The following is a 19,890-nucleotide window of genomic DNA, read 5'->3' as shown; positions in this document are numbered from 1 at the left end:
AATGAGTTGGTAGAATTTAAAAATTTCCTGCAGTCTACTCTGTCAAAAATCCTGGGTGAGCAAATTGGTGTAACTAAGGAAATGATTTTTTTGAGCTGTGATACAGAAAACTGAATTGCCTAAACAGTAAGGCCTTGCTGAGTTTAATTTTGATGGCTGCCAAAAAAGCAGTTACTAAAAAATGGAAATCAAGGTCTAAACTAACCATACCGCAAGTAGTGAATATATTAACAGAGATAAAAGAACTGGCAGTGGGATCTTTACAAAAGGTAGGAGCAAATTACATAGAAAAAAATGGGAATTGTGGTAACAATACATGCAGAATAATATTTTGGGGAAGGAATGAGGTTTAAGGGAAGGCACAAATTGAATGAGCTATGTAATGTTTGACTGACAATGATGGTATAGTAGATTATAAATAATGTATAATATTTGCAACTGAAAATATGTCAATATTGTTTGTTTTCATTTAATGTATGATTGCCTATGTCATAAGTGATAATTCAATAAAAATGTTTCTTGTTTTACAAAAAGAAGAATATTAAAGTCAGTGGTATGTATCACTCTGTAAGCTTCTAAAGTCTGTAAGCACTATTGCAAATTATTCAAAAAAGCTATCAGAAGCAGTATACAAACAGCATAGATGGAATCAGCTATATAAATCTGGCATTACGGTTTGTTCCTTTATGAGCTGGCTTCTCCCTTCTTTATGTTACTCTCTTGATTTCTCTAAATCAAAATGTCTGTACAACAAACTATGATAGCCAAATTGGTTTATTTATTTTTTGGGCCTTTTCTGACATCTGCCACTGACTATAAATATGGGCCAGAAAATGTATGCCCTAACCCCCATGCCAGTTCAAGGCTTGCTTCTAGGTGTCCAGCCTGTGAAGTGAATGTCAACAGCTTTGTGGTAATATGCCTGTCTTGAAGCCATGCTCCACTTCAGCAGTTTAGCATGTCAACTCCTATGCAGCTCTGACATGCACCCTGCTGTGCTCTCTAGTAACATCAGCTACACATTTCTCTAGCACATAATCCTAAAACCTACCCCCAGAGGGGAGAGTGGACCCAGCCCTTTCATTCCTCCACATCCCGTCACCAGTTCCTCCAGTGTCAAGGTCACTAAATGATCCCTGATTGTCTGGGTTGTAGACAGGGCCCCTTCCTGCCGCTTCACAGAGCCAGCTTATTTGTTGACTTATTACAAGTTAATCATAACCATACTGAATCCCTTATATGAAGTCAAAAATAGAGCTTATCTTGTAATAAATCTATATTTCCTAGACACACTTTATATTTGGATCCACATACTGCAAGCACCTTTATATATTTTTTCTTTTTTGTACACTGATTCAAGCTACTAATGATTAAAAATGGTTTGCTATCATAATGTCGACGTTCAAAATAAAATCTTACCTAAAATATTGAAGCAGATGGTCGAGAATGCTGAGAAGGTCAGAAATTTGCAAACACATTTCCTTAAGTGAATTCAACCTTTCTCCACATCCGTAGACTGCAGATAAACACTGCATACCACATGATGAAACTATTCAGCATTGGGCAAACCCCCCTGCACCCCCTACAGATTAAATATTCCATTTCCGAGATCGCACTGCAGTGGGGAAAAGGGCAAATTTCCTGATCTGCACTATACTGCTATCTCTTGTAATAAGGCTGACCACATATGTGCGAATACAAAATGCATTCGCTAAACCAACACTTGCATGAATGTAGGTTTGACAACACTGGTTCAGCCAATCAAATTTTGACATCCCGTGGTCGTCGAACCTTCACTTGGAATTCTGATAGTAAACCCTTAAAAACAATATCCTGTATAGGATAAATGAAAGTTTGTCATATTTTCCCCTGCATCAAGAGGGAGACCACCACTTTATTAAGGAAACCAAATCTGCCCTTTGCTTAGCTTATAAAATCATAAGAGCCCCATGGAATACACTTAAGGGCATCCTCACTACGCAATGAAAATCATATAAATTGATGCTAGTCAATCCACAGAAACTGAAATTCTCCCATTTTACCAGGATCCTCATTCTATTATGGACTTTGCTACTGCCTACCCTATAAAGAAAGCTCTTTCTTGTCAGTTGTATCCATAAAGTTATCCTTTTGGTTGTCACCAACAGCTTGTAAGAATAGGTAAGGATGGGACATAGATTGACCATCAAACTGAAAGTTTCATTCTATGATATCTTGCTTCACCCCACCAGTCAGGTACAGTGATACTTCTGTAACCCAAAATAGTTAAACTCTTCTGCTTGAGGTAGCTGTTCCTCCTTTTCCTGCAGAGACCAATTCGCTTTTCTGATTGAGGACCTTGACTTCCGATTTGGGGGTGGTGATTTTATCCTATCTTTTTCACATTTACCATTGAAATCTCCAGTACATGCTGACCACAATCATTTGAGGGTAAGAGGACAATATTCACCACAAACAGCAGAGATGCCACCCTGACATACTGAAACTGGATACTCTGTAAACCTTGACAGCTCCATGATATTCTGTCAATTAAAACAAAGAGCAGAAGGCCAGACAAGACAAACCCATTTCTAGAGTCCTATGCTTACCTTATATTTGTCATTTGTAATTGTCAAAAATCCAGGCACAACACTTATGTCTGAGATACGTGGGCCAAATGGCATATAGCAACAGCCTTGGGACCCCATAGCACTGTAGCATCCCCCCACATGACAGTCTGGGGGTATATGTAAATATGCCTTCTGCATGGCCAGTAAACATATATAGACAAAACTGGCAAACTCCCTTGAGCCCCCCATTTTCTGCCGTGCCTGAAGGATGAACTATTCTACAGCTAGAATTGTATCTGCACTTCTCATCATGAATCAGAGGTTTCAGTACTAAATGGAGTCTCCTTTCTAGCAACTTGGCATAGTTTTTCCAAAAGAGACTGGTGATTATGATCTGACCTATAAATGGAATGTGTTCAGAGACTGTCACCCCATTTGCCAGAACAGAGGAACTATCTTCATCTTCCACATGACATTGAAAAGATGCATTAAAACTGCCAGAGCAACAGTCTACATTACATTTACCATTCCAGATGGATGTTGTATATCACCAGAGCCTTGCCATAGCAGTGATGTTTCATTGCTGCAGTGACCTTATCCAAAGAAACAGATCCAGTCCCATTAGCTACTTCTAGCACTATCTCTGAAAAAGAGGGCAAGACCAACAGATTTGGGAGTTCCCTAAAGGGATCCTTTCCCTCCTTACAATGTCCCAGGCAAGGTCAGCATTTCTCCACCCTCATTGAGAACAGCTTAGGCAGTGTCTCTTTTTCTCCCTCTTTTTAGCCACTGAAAAGTGTGCCAAAATCTCTTTGAAGCCATCTAAAATTTATCCTCGTGGCCTCGCAAACCTCCTCTCACATTCTGGTGTTTCCTTTGCTGACTGAACCATCTGTTACTATACTATATTGTCAGTAAAAGCTGTAGGGAAATCCTCTTTCTTTAAACTGATGGGATTCCTAACTGCTGGTGTCCCAAGTAGTTTTATATTTACCACAATGACAAGCATCAAACACCTTTCAGACACATTTCCCTGATGTTCTCTAAATTAGTGAGATCCTGAACAGGGTTCACTCAGAATCCATGTGTCCTTCCTCCCTAGGTATATATTTTTACTGAGATTTAAAACAAGATGCACTACAAGAATATCTCTCTGTGTCTCTCTGTCTCTAGCTTTCTCTCTCTCTCTCTCTCTCTCTATATATATATATACACACACACACTCATATACACACACATATATATGCACACACGCATGCTTTTATAGCTTTGAGGTAGGCAGATGCTCTAAGGCTGAATTGAGATAGCTGAAACAGATATAAAAATCATATAAACATTCTGAAAAAGTCTGATAGCTTGCATATGATTTGATAATCTCAGGAGCATTTTTGTGGTTCCTCTTCTTTTGTGTCTGTAGAATCATGATTGCTGTTTTGAAGAGAAAAATAAACCAGGGCAAAGCTATATTCTAAATCTACCTCAGAACATGATTTGAGAAAATTGAAAGATGTGGGTGTGGAGACCAGAGCAGTAGGAGGGGGTAACTGGATACCAATACTTTAACAAGTAAATGTGATATTTCCCACTTCTGTGCCTGATCTGTGTTTAGCCACTCCTGAATGGAATCTCATTCCTTGATACTTGTCCCCCTTTTGTTACTATTATACTTAAAGGAGCATTTAAGGAGTTTTGAATGCTCAGTTCTTCTACGGCTCAGACACCACCTAATGTCTCTTGTAAAACAATTTTCAATGTGCAGAAAAGGAAATCAGAAGGTTGGGTGAAATTATGTGATATATTACCTTATTTTTCCAATGTTCTGGTTTCCACATTCACTATGCTTGTATTTTCCTATATGATTAGGTGGTAGCTTCTTTGGTTTATCTGGTGTAGCACAGCAGCTAATGAGTTTAAAATCCATTAAACACATCTGCCTTACATGGAAACAGGATTCTATAACTCACCACTAATAGTAATGTCATCAGAGGTTCATGTTTCTGTCCTTAAAATATGGTGAGTCAGTTATAATTACGAGATATGAATTAAGCACACCGCACATATCTAGGTATAACTCCCAGAACTTGTTTATTTTACAACTTCACGCAAGATGACATAAGTTCTGGTTCATCCTCTAAAAACAAGCAGTTTGTGCATGTGGATCTTACTTGGTTATCAAAGACTAAATCCAAAACTATTATGAAGGATGCAACCATCGGCATGCAGTGTTACACAATACTGTGGTTCAGTGCTTTCACGCCACTGCTAACTCAGCTGATTATAGTTGTGTTTATCTTTGTCTGTAAGCTTATGCATGGTATAATTTTACTATTTGCTTTAGTCCAAAATTTTGGTTAAAGACAGACAAAAGTCTACAATGAGTTTAAAAGCATCTTCTATACTGATTAGAATTAGAAACCATATTAAAAGATTGTTGAGCAAGCTATTTCTATTTCTTTTGGTTACCAACAGAAATACCTGCTATTAGTGTGGTACAGATGATAAAGTATATCATCTAGGAAGGGCCTGTAGATTTCTGTTTAATTTTCACAGTCATCACTTGCATTATGTGCGACAGAGATTCAAGCCACCACTTTAAATAAATACTTAAATCAACTAGCTCCTACTTAGATGCTGCGTCTTTCGGCTTTTCCAGGTTAGGAGTCGCCACAGCGGAACTCTGGTCCGCTAATGGCAGTAGAGTTTTACGTGCTGGCTTGCCGGGCCTAACGCACAACCTTCAATGAAGGAACGCCCGTTCACGCATGTCGCCACACTGAAAATGCTGTAACTGAGAATTGAACGGGCAACGTCTAACTATGAGGTGACAACGCTACCGCAGCACCACCACCACTGCAGTACAGCTAGTTCCTACTTAGATACTTATATAAAAATAAACTATATTAGTATACTGAACAACAAAATCCTGCCAGAATACTAATTTCTGTTCCCCACCAACTTTAAGTTATTTGTTTATCAAATTTATTGGGTGGGTATACTCACTGAGATATCAGGGGTCATTTTATAGGGAATAAGCCAAATTTTAATTAAATAACAGTGCACTGAACATTTTGTCAGGTCACCAAGCATATTTCCTGTTCTTTATCAGTAGGAGAGCAGTCTGTACTAAAGTGGATACGACTAACAATGTAGTTGGGGGTGGGGAGCATCAATTCTGTCCTTGGTTATTGCTTCTCTATTCTATAAAGAAAAACAAAATCAGTTACTGAAATATTTTCTTTGTGAGGTGATCTGGCTATCTACTGGAATAAGCTGCTGTTCATGAGAAATTTAGAGCTAATCCCATTTAGGATGATGTTATCACTGCAAGGATGGGAAAACATTGTCTGGCAACTGCTTGTGTGCGTTGAGGGCAAAATTGTTCTGTAGGCAAGCAGGTAATTTGGCCACTATGAGGTTCCATAGCACCTTTTCACTTATCTGCAAGATGTAATTATTACTGGAGAGGGAATACATTTGATGATTGGCTTTGTCTGAATGAAGTGTATAGGTGTAAAGAATTCTTTCTTTGAAGAGTTTTCCCATTGCAAAGGTATTGCATTTTGAATTTTCTTTTAAAGGATTTATCTAAACTGGGTATGGAGCTGTTTCTTTAATAATTTTGTAGCCAGATAACTGAACTAATGAAATAAATTAACTGCAGGTGTGTGAAGTTTGACTGCCTGTTTTAGTGCTTCCAAAGCAAAATTTCAGGATTTTGACTAGTTAGAAAGCTATATTTTTTTAATGGGTTTGCTAGTGTATACTCAGAAATACAGGCTGCATTTTATTCAGAGTACTTGTAACTGTTACTGTAATTAGTAACTGACATTCCTTCATAGTTGTATATTCTATTATCTGTTTAATATTTGACTTTATGTAGAAAGATCTAGCTACAAAGTTTAAATATGCAGCTGCTCTATCTTTGTTGCCTAATTCTTTTCTCAAAGCAACTCAGAAAGTATTTTGTAGTTAATGGTTTAATTTTGAAGTATTACCCATAAATGAATAGACCAGTGTTTTGCAGGTCTCTGAATGAAGAATGTAGCTGGACTGTATATATTATGTATACATTTAAGGTGTTTTGGCAGGAAGAGAAATTCTACATTCCATGAGATTTCCTTGATGTGTGTCAAACACAGATGCCATTTCGTACACAGTCATAATGGGGTTAAATGTGCCCTGTGTGGTGAGTTAGGTTTTGGGATTCACTGCTGTTTTTCTCATAAAATGGGATATTTTATTCTACACTGTTACTTTAACATTTGATATGTGGTGTTATTTAGTTTTAAAGATCAACATTTAATACTAAGAGAAAGATGGAGTCGGGGGGGGGTTGCCTCTTAGCCTTTTAGCCTTTCTAGCATCTGTATCTCTGGGTTATCCTTGCCCAGTATATCCCTTACATTACTTTTCTATGCCTGACCCCCCCCCCCCCTGGCTGTCTTGTAACTAAGGTTTATGATCCGTCACTGGATGCATTTCTGTACCCCAACTGAATGAGCCATGATGCATCTAGATAAACTGGTATGGTATACTGTTATACTCTGACTTCCTCGCATACAATGCTTAATTGGTTAGCATGATTTCTCCTTTTTTTCCCCCTGTAGTGTGACCTAATGCTGTAAGTGAGCCTGACTTTTTCAGTGAAAAACGAAACCTAAGATTAAACAATGACTTAGATCAGAACATCAGTAACTGTCAACACTTTTATATCCCCATATGCAGCTCAGATTCAAAGTTAGACTGGTTTTGTATTTCTGAATGATATACTGAGTGACATTCCTTTGTGCAGAAAAGTGTTTTTTCATGCAAGGAAAACACTAAATCATATTTGTGTGATCTTTTCTGGTTGAAAATGTAGCTAATGTAAATGGTGGCAGTTGAGCAGTGTTTTAATATGCCATGTTTAGGTGGACCTCCACTAAATCATGATTGGTTACAACACAAAAATACATATGTCCTGGTAGGTGGTCCACGGTTCCACTTCATGTGACCTAAATTTTTTTACTTAGATGCTTCCCTACATACAGGATGGTGTCATGATGTGCTTTAGCACACGTGATTGATGCTAAGGCTGTTGTGGAAGATGACAAAGGTTTAAAACAATTCACAAAGTAATGGTCGTATTAGCAACTTTTGGCAAAGTGACTGCAGTAATAGTGAGGCTGTAGGCCTGAGACGGTATTAAGCAAGGAATATGATTATGTGTTACACAAAATATTAACATGGAACATGGGTATTACTTGGCTGATGACCCCCAGAGGGTCTTTTTAAGCTAAGTCCTTCTTCTGAAAGTTGTAAATCAAACACTGTACCTTACGTAAGGTAAACATCATTACCATTATGCCTACCTCCCAACCCCATAGGTAAGGATGGCAGGCTGGCAGATGGGGTAAGTGTTGTGCTAGCAAATGGTGGAGTTAATGGAGAAAATATGCAAAGGGAATTATTACTGAGGTCCCACAGAAGTTAGTACTGGGGCTGATCCACTGTAAGGTCTATTTAATGACACTGTCAAAGTCTAGAAGGAAAAACACATTTCTCTACATAACACATAGATTTGCACCATTGTACTGCACTGGAGAGTATGGAGTAAATAAAATAATATGAGGCAGAATTGATTGTGAATGATCTCTTAGACATAATGCAAAGCCTTATAATTCATTGAAGAGAAATGTAGTGGAAATCCATGTTTTGGGATGCCATACATTCAAATGGCATGGCTCTATGGCATACAGGTATAGAGCCTTGACTGTGACTCGGCTGACCAGAGCTGGATTAGTGGCTAGAAATGCTGGAGTAGCCAGGTAGGAAGGATGGAGAATGAGCAGCTTTCAGCTCTCCTAACCTGTGGGGAGATTTTGTGGTTACTGCTTATAGCCAGCTGTTTCCCAGTAGAGTCTACTAAAATTCCATGGCTGAAAGACGAACCACGGTAGACAGTTTGATGTGGTCATGCATCTGACACCACTCTGTGCCCCATTCCAGTTGAAACTTTCTTTCCTTTGCAGATCCAAAAATCTCCAGCCTCATTAGCCACACATATAAAGCTGTGCTGTCTCCACCCCCACACTACAATTCTCATACTTAAAAGAATGGGCAGTTTTCTGTCAAGGTATTTACAGAAGGTGAGCTTTCACTGAAGGGGGGAAGCTCCCTGTCACATGATTACAGCTGGGTTTTGCTGGCTGCTTCAGATAACTACAACAAATGGGTCTGTGGAACCCAAGGGCTGTGCACATTGGCAAGGCAGGACATGGGAACAATACTAGGCAAGCGATCACAGACCATAAGATGCCTAGCCATATAAACCTTTACGTAGACCAACGTAGAAGTTCTTGCTGTCATTGTCAAGCACTTAATACTTCTTGCCTCCCAAATCAAGCAGGATCTTATATGACAACCCTGGTGTAAATTTGTGACTACCTATCCAGTCATCAGAACTTGCCTTAAAGATAGCCAAAGCATGTTCTTTGTTTGACCTGTAGTGGCAACTTATTCCAAAAGCTGGGAATACTCATTGTTAGAAACCTAGCCCTCAGGCATGTCTTGTTTATGTTTTGATATAGATTTAGGTCCCTAGTGCAGGTATTTGTAGAGCTGCTGGTTTTGTGAAGAAATAGGAAGCCAAATATGACTGAGTCTTTCATGGGTTAGAAAAGCTAAAAAAGTTAAATACAAATCATCTTGAAACAGCTGGTAGGCTACTAAGTATAAAGAGAAACATTAGGGATAGTTGATGAATTTAAAAGCATTAATTTGCCTCATTGGATATCTCTGGGGGTTTTCCATTTGCATGCTTGGATTTGTATTCTGTGATGGGTCTGTAAAGGGAAAAATACAGGGCTAGGATGACCCTATCTGGCTCTTGAAGATGTTCAGTTGGTAATTGAGTGGGTCAGATAGAAAGATTTTTTGTGATTATGATGGAAACATGGTGATCAAACGAAAGAGAATTGACCACATAGGTGCTTAATTCTCTTATGACCATCCCTGTCTGAAGAGGAGTATCGTTTATAACATCAGAAGTGTTAGCAGCTTTTTTGCCAAATGCTGTTAATGCTGTACTTTATTTGTATTTAACTTGAGAGTATTTAGGTGCCAAAAAGAAAAACAAATCAATAACATTTGAATGAAATCTTGGTATGTTAATTTCTTATAACTTAAGGTTGGAATGAATTCTTGTAAAAATTCAGGAGTGTGCAACAGAGGCTTTACTGGTAGAAAGAATCAGTACTATTTCTCCAAAAATAAAATTGAAGAAACATTATCTTGAGATTGGATGCCCCTTGTATGCAAAAAGAGAGCTAGAGCTGACACTGACCACAGATGAGTGAACATTAAAATGGCACTGGATGTGATATGAAGAAAGGTCATTAAAACAGATCTATGTCAGATGATCGAGTTTTACTGACGAGACCACATGAGCAAGTTTCCAAAAACTCGAACATGGAACCCCCCACACCAAAATTTACTTTTTTTTTTTTTTTTTACATTTATGCAGGGGGCAAGCCTCCCTGCACCCCTACACCCTCTGCAAATTATATATACCAACTCCGAGATTGCACTACAGTGAAGAAAAGGGCAAATTTCCTGATCCTCGTTTTACTGCGATCTCCATTCAAAGGCTTTGAGTTTTCAAAAACTCTATCATATGGTCTCGACCCTATGAATTTCGAGTGTCTGAAAACTCAATCAACTGATTGGGATACCATTAAAACATAACATGTACACCCTTACAGTAAGGAGGTGGAAGGGAGGTTAACATTTTTAAAGTAATAGAGCTGCCTATAAACAACAGAGAATAATTGAAAATGGAAAGTAGAGGAAATGGAGACGGTATCAAATCTGTGAATGTGTAGACCAGCCATTTACAAGAGGCATTATAAACTGGGGTGTAACTATCATCTTAGTATGGTGGAAGGAAGCAGGAATATGAACACTAGTTCCAGTACAGTACAGTATAGTGGTATTTTCATCTAGGAGGATTGGACAGACTAGGAGACAGGAAGTGGCTGTTTACTTCTGTTACATTTATTGTTTATGTCATATTTTCGGGAGTGGAAAGCAACCAGATTACCAAAAAAAAAAAATCACTGAATCCCAGATCCTGGAGATTGCTCTGCAGGTCAAAATATAGTTCCAGAGGAAAGTTGATCCCTGTAACCTGTTTGGATTGACTATTAGAAATCCTGGATATGACACAGGAAAGAGCTGGATGGACAAAATGGATGGAACTCTCCTCATCCTTTCTCCCCAGGGTGAAGGTAAGAAACCTTAACTCCCACCACATAAATGCAACTACCAAGGCCATCTTGCAGTGCCAACACCTATATTTTAGTATTTATTTATTTAACATTTGTTAACCTGGAAAGTCCGACTTGGAACCAAGCCAATTTTCAGCAGAGGCACGTATGTCCAAACACCTACAGTGAAACAGATTTAAGTAGAAGTGCATTTGTAATAGGACAGACTTCAGTAAGATCATCCCCACTGTAAAATAAGACACATTGGTAAAATGTCAGTAATAAGCCATAGTTAATAACAGCTAAAAGAATTTGATGAAACATGCTATAAAACTTTATATAAGTTAAGACCTCATCATAGACTTCAAGCAACATCAAGAACATATGATTCAGTACAATACAAAGTAAATGCCACAAATAAAGTATGTCATGCCTTGCAATAAATAAACATCTAGGAAGATAAATACATAAAGCTTATAAAACAGTTTAAAATACCAACTGAATCTATTTATGGTATAAAGTTTAAAGTGAACTTTCATGACCACAGAGGTTTTGTCTAGTGCAATTTGTTGCTTTCGGTATGCATTTATTTACAAAAATTATGCTTTTTAATCTCAAGAGGTTAGATAAGATGTGTTTTTAAACAGTAAGTCTGAATTGTGCAAATTAGAAATGCAAGGTTAAATCTGTGGTCATTAGTTGTTTCAATTTTTTGCTTTTGATGGTGTGTGTGTGTGTGTGTGTGTGTGTGTGTGTGTGTGTGTGTGTGTGTGTGTGTGTGTGTGTGTGTGTGTGTGTGTGTGTGCTCGCCTGTTCAGTCATCTTACCAACTGCTGTATGGTAATGCACCTGCTTGATTTCCTAAGAAAAGAGGGTAGGAGACAAAACGTATTCTAGTATGACTCCATGCTTACAGGAGAGACTTTTCCTCTTTGTCCTGTCCTTAAGCACTACCCCTGTATACAGAGTGCAGTCATACAAATGTGATGTCTGTGCATGTAACGTGCATACAGTCCACTGCCAGCAATCTAACTATGCTTACTTCATGATTTTTTTTTTCAGCCAGAGGTAGAAACTTGGACATAATCAGGGATCATAGGCAGGAAATCCACCCTCCTCTATGATGGGAAAGCCAGTATTTAAGCTGGTCTCCTGTAGTGTCTGGGTCAACTGTTTGGGCTCGATCATTGTACACCACGGGAATGACATAGCTATAATGTGGAAACTAAGTGCAAAGTAGTATCTATCTTCCCCTAGTTGCCACCTTTACCACCATGGTATTGAAATGCATGTTTGTGGTAACCAGGCTAGACAGTGTTTTTCTGGATCTTCCATGCTTGTGATTTTGTGAAGGGATAAATTAAATTAAAGATGCAAAATATGTGTGCACTATCAGAATGTCAGTCACTGGACTTATCTTGTGCTTTAATCAAGGCATATTGCTGGTGCAAAGAAAAGGACTGATCACAGGACTGCCACCTCTTCAGATGTCCACAGTGGGGAATTTTTAAAAAAACTGACATTTTGCAGGACAAACCACACCCACTAACAATGCAAAGGACTACACTTCACTTTTTTCACAAAATGGAAGTTTTGGTCTTGTAGAATTTGTTATTCTTATTGTTTGATACTATTGTGGTATTTCGGATAAAAGAACACGTTATTTTATGCAACAATTAGTGAGATTTAGGAACATTTTTTTTGTCCTAAAATCTCAGGACATTTATGATTTTTCAAGTTTTTGTGCAGGATGCAGTTATCCAAATAGACACTGTTCTGCGTAAAGAAGAGCAGGTGGTAATCCAAGACTGATGAAATTTTCCATTGTTTGTGTATGCATTATTATTTAATGTGTATTTTTTTCACTAACTGAATAGTTCCATTTGTGTATATCAAATGTAAGACATCTGGTGTCAGGCAGAGAAGAAAAAGAACCTTGTTGACTTAGGTCTCTTGAGGCAGTGTAGCAATTGCCTCATGTACACAGACAACCTTCTACTAATAACACTAGTACAGAGTATGAGAGATGTATTTACACTAAGAATCTAGAATCCATACTCCCTCTCACTCAACCACACCTACGTGTTGATAGTACCACTACTCATTGACATAGTACACATCAGCCACGTAAATCCACATATACACTGACGTTCTCTCTAAAAACTTACTGAAACACCAGACACCTAAAAAACACAAGACTGCTACAATGAACACAGTCCCGACAGCACCCATGGCACATAGCAATACCAGTGTCTCAGCAATACCAGTGTCTCACCCAGCAAGCCAGTAAGATGTAACACTCAAAACCCACATTTTCTTGTCATCGGAAACTCCAGTAGTAAGACACACTGATGTCCCACTCACCAGGTTGGACAAGGAGAAAGTCACGGTCAGCTGCCTGTCTGGTACAAGGATTCATCAGATCATGCATTAACTCATGTCTCTCAGCAATAAGTACTGTTATGACTCTGTCATAGTTCATGTTGGTGTGAATGACTTGAGATGTACTTCACTGGACAATATGAAGAGACATGGTTGAGCTCTCTGAGTATGTGTACCTAGAAGATATGTCCCTAGCCTTCAGCAGCTTACTACACTCACCTAGAATGATGCCACAGTATAAACAAAAATGATCGATTTCAGTAATTGGCTCCGTTTTAGGTGTCATTCAAAGGGGATCCAGTTCCTGTCAGCCTGGGAAGCCATAGCGAACAAATCTCGCTGCTTTCCCAGAGATAGTTTGCACCTGGCATCTCTAAGCTTTTGCCTCCCCCATAGAGCCTTTTCTATTCAAGGTCTCCAAAATAACACTCCAGACATGAAACTGACCAATCAGGACAAAATAAGGGTCATTCTGCTAAATGCCAGGAGCTTAAACCAAAAACTGCACCTCCTGGAAGCACTTCTATCACTTAAACATGTAGATGTCTGTGCAGTCACAGAAACATGGTTCAAGGTCTCTGAGAGTACCTCGGCCTTGCAAAGTTACAAAGCCTTCCTCACCTATTAGACCGCAAAATGAACGTGAAAACCAAAGGAGGCGGTGTTTCAATCTATATTGGACAGAAATTTACCTCCCATCTAGTTAGATTGGAAACTCCATGGAGTTACCCCAGGTCCAGGTTACAGTGGGTAAGACCCCCATTCAAGTCCTAGCCAGTTATAGATCCCCCTCCATGGCTCATGACACCCACAAAGCCTACTTGACAAATCTGGGGACAATACAAATTTTATTGAACACACTGGTTATGAAGGATTTCAATTATCCCACCATCAAATGGAAAACCTATGCTAGCCCTAACTCGCTAGAGCAAAAGTTCCTTGACTTTGTTAATTCAAATTCCCTGGAACAAATTGTTCATACCTTGACAAGGGGAACAAACATTCTAGATCTGGTCCTTGCCACCATGTCAAACAGATGCACTGCTGCAAATGTCAGACCCTCATTAGTTAAAACTGATGACATATCAGTAACCTTCAAGCTGGCACTAACACCATAACTCACAAAGGGTGAAATTGCACTAAAAAACTTCACCAAGGCAGACTATACCTCCTAGCTGAAGGTATAAATGGATTCCAAACCCCACCCCAAGCTGGAAGTGGTAGCTATGCCAAAACTTACACTAAAGTCCTGTACAATCATTTGCATAAGTGTATAAACTCGGCTGTACCAGAAAGGATCAAAGCCAGAGCCCCAAGTAAAACCAAGATACCATGGTGGACATCCAGCATCAACAAACTTTACAATAAATGCAAAAAGTTGCTGTCCATGAAAACAAAGGCAAGGTCCCAACAATGGAAAAGCACCCTGCTCAGCCTCAACAGGCAAATAAGACAACTTGTCAAATCCTCCAAGGGTTCATTTGAGAGAAACTTAGCAATTACAGCCAAGGATAACCATAAGGCCTTTACAGCTACATACATAACCTAAAGGGTGGGACCCAAGCATGTGCAAAACTAGTGGCCAATGGTATCACACACACACACACACACACACACACACACACACACTGACCCCACAGTGATAGCAAACCTGCTAGTGGATAGGTTTGGCAAAAAAATTATCTGCCTTATCCCCTCTTAACTTACAACAAAATCTGCATGAAGCTCCCCCCCATGCTAAATATCTGATGAACAGGTCCTCAAAAACCTTGTCCAAGGCAAAAAACACAGCCTCTATGGGACAAGATGACATCCCAGGTTGTCTTCCAAACAGGTTAAAACCTGAGCTAGCATCACCACTAAGTAACCTTTTCAATCATAGCCTAACCACAGGCTTTGTTCCTGTAGAATGGAGAACAGCAACAGTTATTTCCCTCCACAAAGGCAGCCTAGCAAGAGACTCGGGGAATTACTGATCCATAAGCCTGATCAGTGTCATCTGTAAGGCCAAGAAACAAATCATTATGGACCTCATAAATAAAGACATAGGTGATCTCCAAACTCTGGATCCTACCCAATTCGGCTTCATGAAGGGCAGATCCTGACTGTTAAGTATGGTGGATTTCTTTGAAAATGTGACCAAGGCCATTGATGAGGGCAAATCCTGTGCACACAACATCCCTCAACCTGGCAAAGGCTTTCGACACAATACCACATTCAGGTATTATTGATAAACTTAGCAAACTGAATGTAAACCCTTCATTGTAAGATGGGTTGCCAACTGACTCACAAACTGGACGCACACTATCAAAGTGGGTAACTCCACATCAACCAGCAGATCCGTTACCAGTGGGGTGCCACAGGGGTCAGTGCTGAGCCCTCTACTGTTTGGTATATACTTCTCAGAAGTTCAGGTCAAAACTAAGGGGCTGTGTCTGAGCAAGTGTGCAGACAACTGCCAACTAGATGCAATCACTGAATCCCCAAATTATGTCAGTATACTCCAGGAGGGTCTCACTCAGACCAATTGTCACAATCTCAAACTGAATGCAAAGAAATGCATCATCATTCCTTTTGGCACAAACCATGTCCCCTTACACTATCAAATCAACGACAATACCCTAAGTACCCATGAAGTGGTAAGGGACCTGAGATCACATGTTGAATGCGGCATCAACTTTGACCATCATGTGTCTACTGTAGTAAGGAAAGCTTTCTATGTAGCATATTTGATTAGTAAAGGCATTGCCTTGGGAGCAAGAGAAGTTATAACCCCCTATACGTGGCACTTATCTGGCCCATAATTGAATATAACACCCATTATGTCATGTACCATACTAAACACCTACAGCAATTAGAGAAACTCGGAGGTTTTCTAACAAAGAAGATAAAGGGGCTCCAGCATGTGCCTTACACAGACCAGCTAAAGTCCCTGTCACTATACTCCATATCATTTATTTATTTATTTATTTTATTTTACATTTGTTGACCGGGCTAGTCCAGCTGGATATATGTCCATTTTCTGTGGAGGCCCAGGGAGAAAAGCTCCACAAGATACAACAACATAAAGGTCACGACAAATACATTAACAGTAGAATTTGGTACATAAGAAGTTTTTTTTTAAAAAAATATTACAAGCCTAAGATTATATATTTTATATTTCAGTAGGGAAAGAAATATTTTTCTAAGAATTAGATGAACACGACTAAGACATTTGCATTAGAAATGGTATATTACAAATCTTTATAACATATTACAAGGCAAGGATTTTATATTATGTATGCTGTTAGGGATAGAAAAACTTAATATAAGACTAAACTAGATACAACTATTAGTTTATATTAAATAGGTACTAAGGTCACATATAAACCTAAGAAAGAAAAACACTAGAGATAAATGGATGGGGTATAGAAGATAAACATACAAGGATGCATTTATAGTGTTCTTTATCACCGAAGTTGTGATCATATATGAAGGTGGTTGACCATACCACAATATATACATATTTACATGTGAAAAAAATCTTAAGAAAGGTTAAGCTCACTAGAATTTAGTGAGTAAACACAAGACCATGATCTTGAGAGACTAGGAATCGTGGGAGTCTAGTTAATGGTCTGGTGCTTAGTCTGGGTTGACACAGGGGCATAGCCAGTGTGATTTGAGGTAGGGTTTGAGCTTGCTTTTGAATAAGCTGGCAGATGATATTGAGGTTAGCTGGCTTGGGAGGATGTTCCAGGCTTTACCTACTGTATTGGAGAACAAGGTGTCACCAGCTGAATTGTTGGATTTTGATATGTGTACAAGTAGTTTATTAGATGAGCGTAAAGTCTTGAGATTGTTATAGGGGATGACTAGGGAAGTAAGTACGGGTGTATTTTGAGGTAAATACAGGATCTTATCGGCTACTATTAGTTGATTAAAAAGTATTAGATTTGACAACTCTAACCATCCTAGCTGATTCAGATTGATACAGTGATGAATTCTATAGGAGGACCCAGCTGCAAATCTGGCAATATTGTTGTAGGAGGATGAAAGTTTACTCAGATTACTTCTACATATTTGGTATAGATAGAGGAGGCATAGAGCAGGGTAGAGATAAGGTGGGTGCGAGCAATGGTAACCCTGGCTGGAGGTGTTAGAAAGGGTTTGATTCTATAGAGGGAACCTAGTTTCTTGTTTACTGTTTTAATGGTGTTATTAATGTGAGGTTCAAAAGATAAGTTATTATCTATTAGTACTTCGAGTAGTTTGGTGGTTGGCTCAGGAGATATTATAGTTCTGTTATTTGAAGTAATAGTAAAGTTAAGTGGGGAGGTTCTGCGGGTGGGGGTAAATAGTAGCATTTTCGTTTTTTGGGGGTTAAGGATAAGTCGTCTTTGTAGGAGCCAGTTTTCAACTGTGCTGAAGGTCTTTTGGGTTAGTGACTGAAGTTTTGTTGAGCGCCATTTGGCCCATAGTTTATTTCTTTGGAGGATTTTTTGTTTGGTAGTTTTGGTGAGCCATGGTGCTGGTTTGGTTCTAATTCTAACTTTGTGTAGTGGGGCATGGTTGTCTAAAATGGATAGAAATTTAGAGTTAAAGTATTTCACAGCATTATCTATTGGGAGATGTTTCAGGCGTGACCAGTCACAGGTGCCTAGTTCAGCTTGAAAGTGAGCAGGGTTAAAATTTTTGTTAGTGCGAATAGTTCTACAGATGGTTGAATTTGGGACTTCAGTTTTTGTTCTGATTAGATAGGTAAGCAAGTGGTCACTTATGTCCTCAGGGAGGGTGCCTGTTTTATAGTTTAGTTGGGAAGTATTAGTGAGTATCCAATCAAGGGTACTAGTTTTGTTGTTAGTTTTATTGGTACGGGTAGGGGATGTTACAGTTTGGGTAAAACCATATTAGTTGATATGAGTAGAAGGTTGCTCAGATACACAGGAGTTCCAGTTAATGTTAAAATCTCCAAGTATAATGGTTTCTTGGGGGTAGTTGCTTGAGAGTCAGCTGAGGATAGCCTCTAATGTGTTAATGTTATTACCTGGGGGAAGATAGACACATGATAGATATATGGCTTTGCTTTTGTTAAGCTGAATCTTAGTTAGAAGAATTTCTGTATTGTTGCAAAGTGAAGGTTTGGGGTCTAGCAAGGTAACTTGTAATCCATTCTTATAAAGTATGGCTACACCTCCACCTTTTTTTAGTGTTACGGTCATGTCTTATGATATTATAGCCAGGGGGTAGAACTGCACTGTCTTGTATTGTTGGTTACAGCCATGTTTCAGACAGACAGAGGATGTCAAAGGAATGAACATCAATAAGGGCATGCAGGTGAGTTATTTTATTATTGATGTTACGAATGTTAAGATGAGCTATCAGGAGAGAGTTGGGGGGCTTGGTAAGTGTTTGTGAGATTGAAAATGTTGGTGTATCAGGCTGTGTTGCTGTGATAGTGGTAGGACCTGGGTTTGGGTGTATATCACCATCTAACAGGGAGTGGACCTGAACTTTTAGGATGAGTTGTAAAAGTTTAAAAATTAGGTTCTTCGTTTTTCTAGCTAGTGGGTTACAATGAGAGATGTGATGGAGTCTATGAAATTTGGCTGCTGAGTACTTAGCTGGGCTGGAGAGGTTGCTAAGACTGTGAGTGGAGTTAAGAGTAAGGATAGAGGTGTGTGTGTTGTGGGTATGAAGTCCTAGGAATGTATGGCATTTGTAGAGAGTAAGTAGATAGGATATGATAAGTATAGTTAAGAGTAGTAATAAAGGTAAGGGTTTGTAGGGTCCTTGGGCCATTAGTTTAGGTATTGGTGGTGGAATGTAGGGATATTTGTAGATAGAGTGATAGGGTAATGGATAATGGTAGATGAGTAGTGTTTTTTTAAGGGGGAGGAGATAGGGGTTAGTGTGAGAGTATAAAAGAGGTGATAGCACTTTAAGGGGAGGAGTTAGAGGTTTCCCTATTGTATAGGGGTGTGGCAGTTAGTGTATAAGTTTAGGACCACTGGGGGTGGGTGGAATTTGGGGGCACGGTAGGGGAGCGGAGTGAGCCTGCAGGGCGAATGGAGCGGGATGAGCCACCGAGTTCACCCAAGGAGAACAATCAGAGGAGCAGTAAGCAAAGGTAAGTATAGGTGGGGATGGTGAGATGACACAATGCCTTGATAACAGAATATACAGAGAGGGTTGGCAGAGAAGAATATAAGAAGAAAGAGAGAAAAGAGTGGGAGTGTTAGCTCTTACAGGATATTGGAATCCGAGAGCCTGTAAGTTACTTAAAGTTAGAGTCAGAATGGAGGTCTAAAGGAAACTGTTGCTCTCTAGTGGACAAAGGTTGTATGGCAGAGGTAATATATATTGAGATAAAAGATGGCAGAGCAGTAAGTATACTATAAAGGTTGAATAGGAGAGAGTAAAATACCCGTAGTCTGAGGGTGGAAGGGGAGACAGGTATGGGAGCAGTTAGTAAAGGTTGCTGGCTGAACTGGCTGGTGAGAGTAAACTTACAACCTAGGATATCTCACACTAATTGTCTATAGACTTTGGTATAAAGTACATACTTTCACTTATGATTAAATTCCCTTGGGGACTGTTGCAGAGGGAAGGATAGGTTCAGTTCCTTAGTAAGGGGAAACCGCAGTATGTTGTAGATAAATGTTGTTTTTCAGCAGGCATGGCAAGTCCTCCTTTCTATTGGCAAGCCAGTTTGGGCAGCTGGGAATATAAAGGGA

General features: G+C 39.2%; 1 protein-coding gene across 1 annotated transcript in view; it reads right to left on the bottom strand.

Annotated features, from left to right (window-relative positions):
* Positions 1 to 19,890, bottom strand: part of LOC122787456 (septin-4) — a 1,249,948-nt gene that overhangs the window by 736,923 nt on the left and 493,135 nt on the right. The gene's annotated exons all lie outside the window — the stretch shown is intronic.

Source organism: Protopterus annectens, chromosome 13.part0 (genome assembly GCF_019279795.1).
Source record: "Protopterus annectens isolate FY-2018-M chromosome 13.part0, PAN1.0, whole genome shotgun sequence".
Classification (NCBI taxonomy): domain Eukaryota; kingdom Metazoa; phylum Chordata; order Ceratodontiformes; family Protopteridae; genus Protopterus; species Protopterus annectens.
Note: the sequence above shows the minus strand (reverse complement) of the source record. Positions and strands in the feature narration are given on the sequence as shown.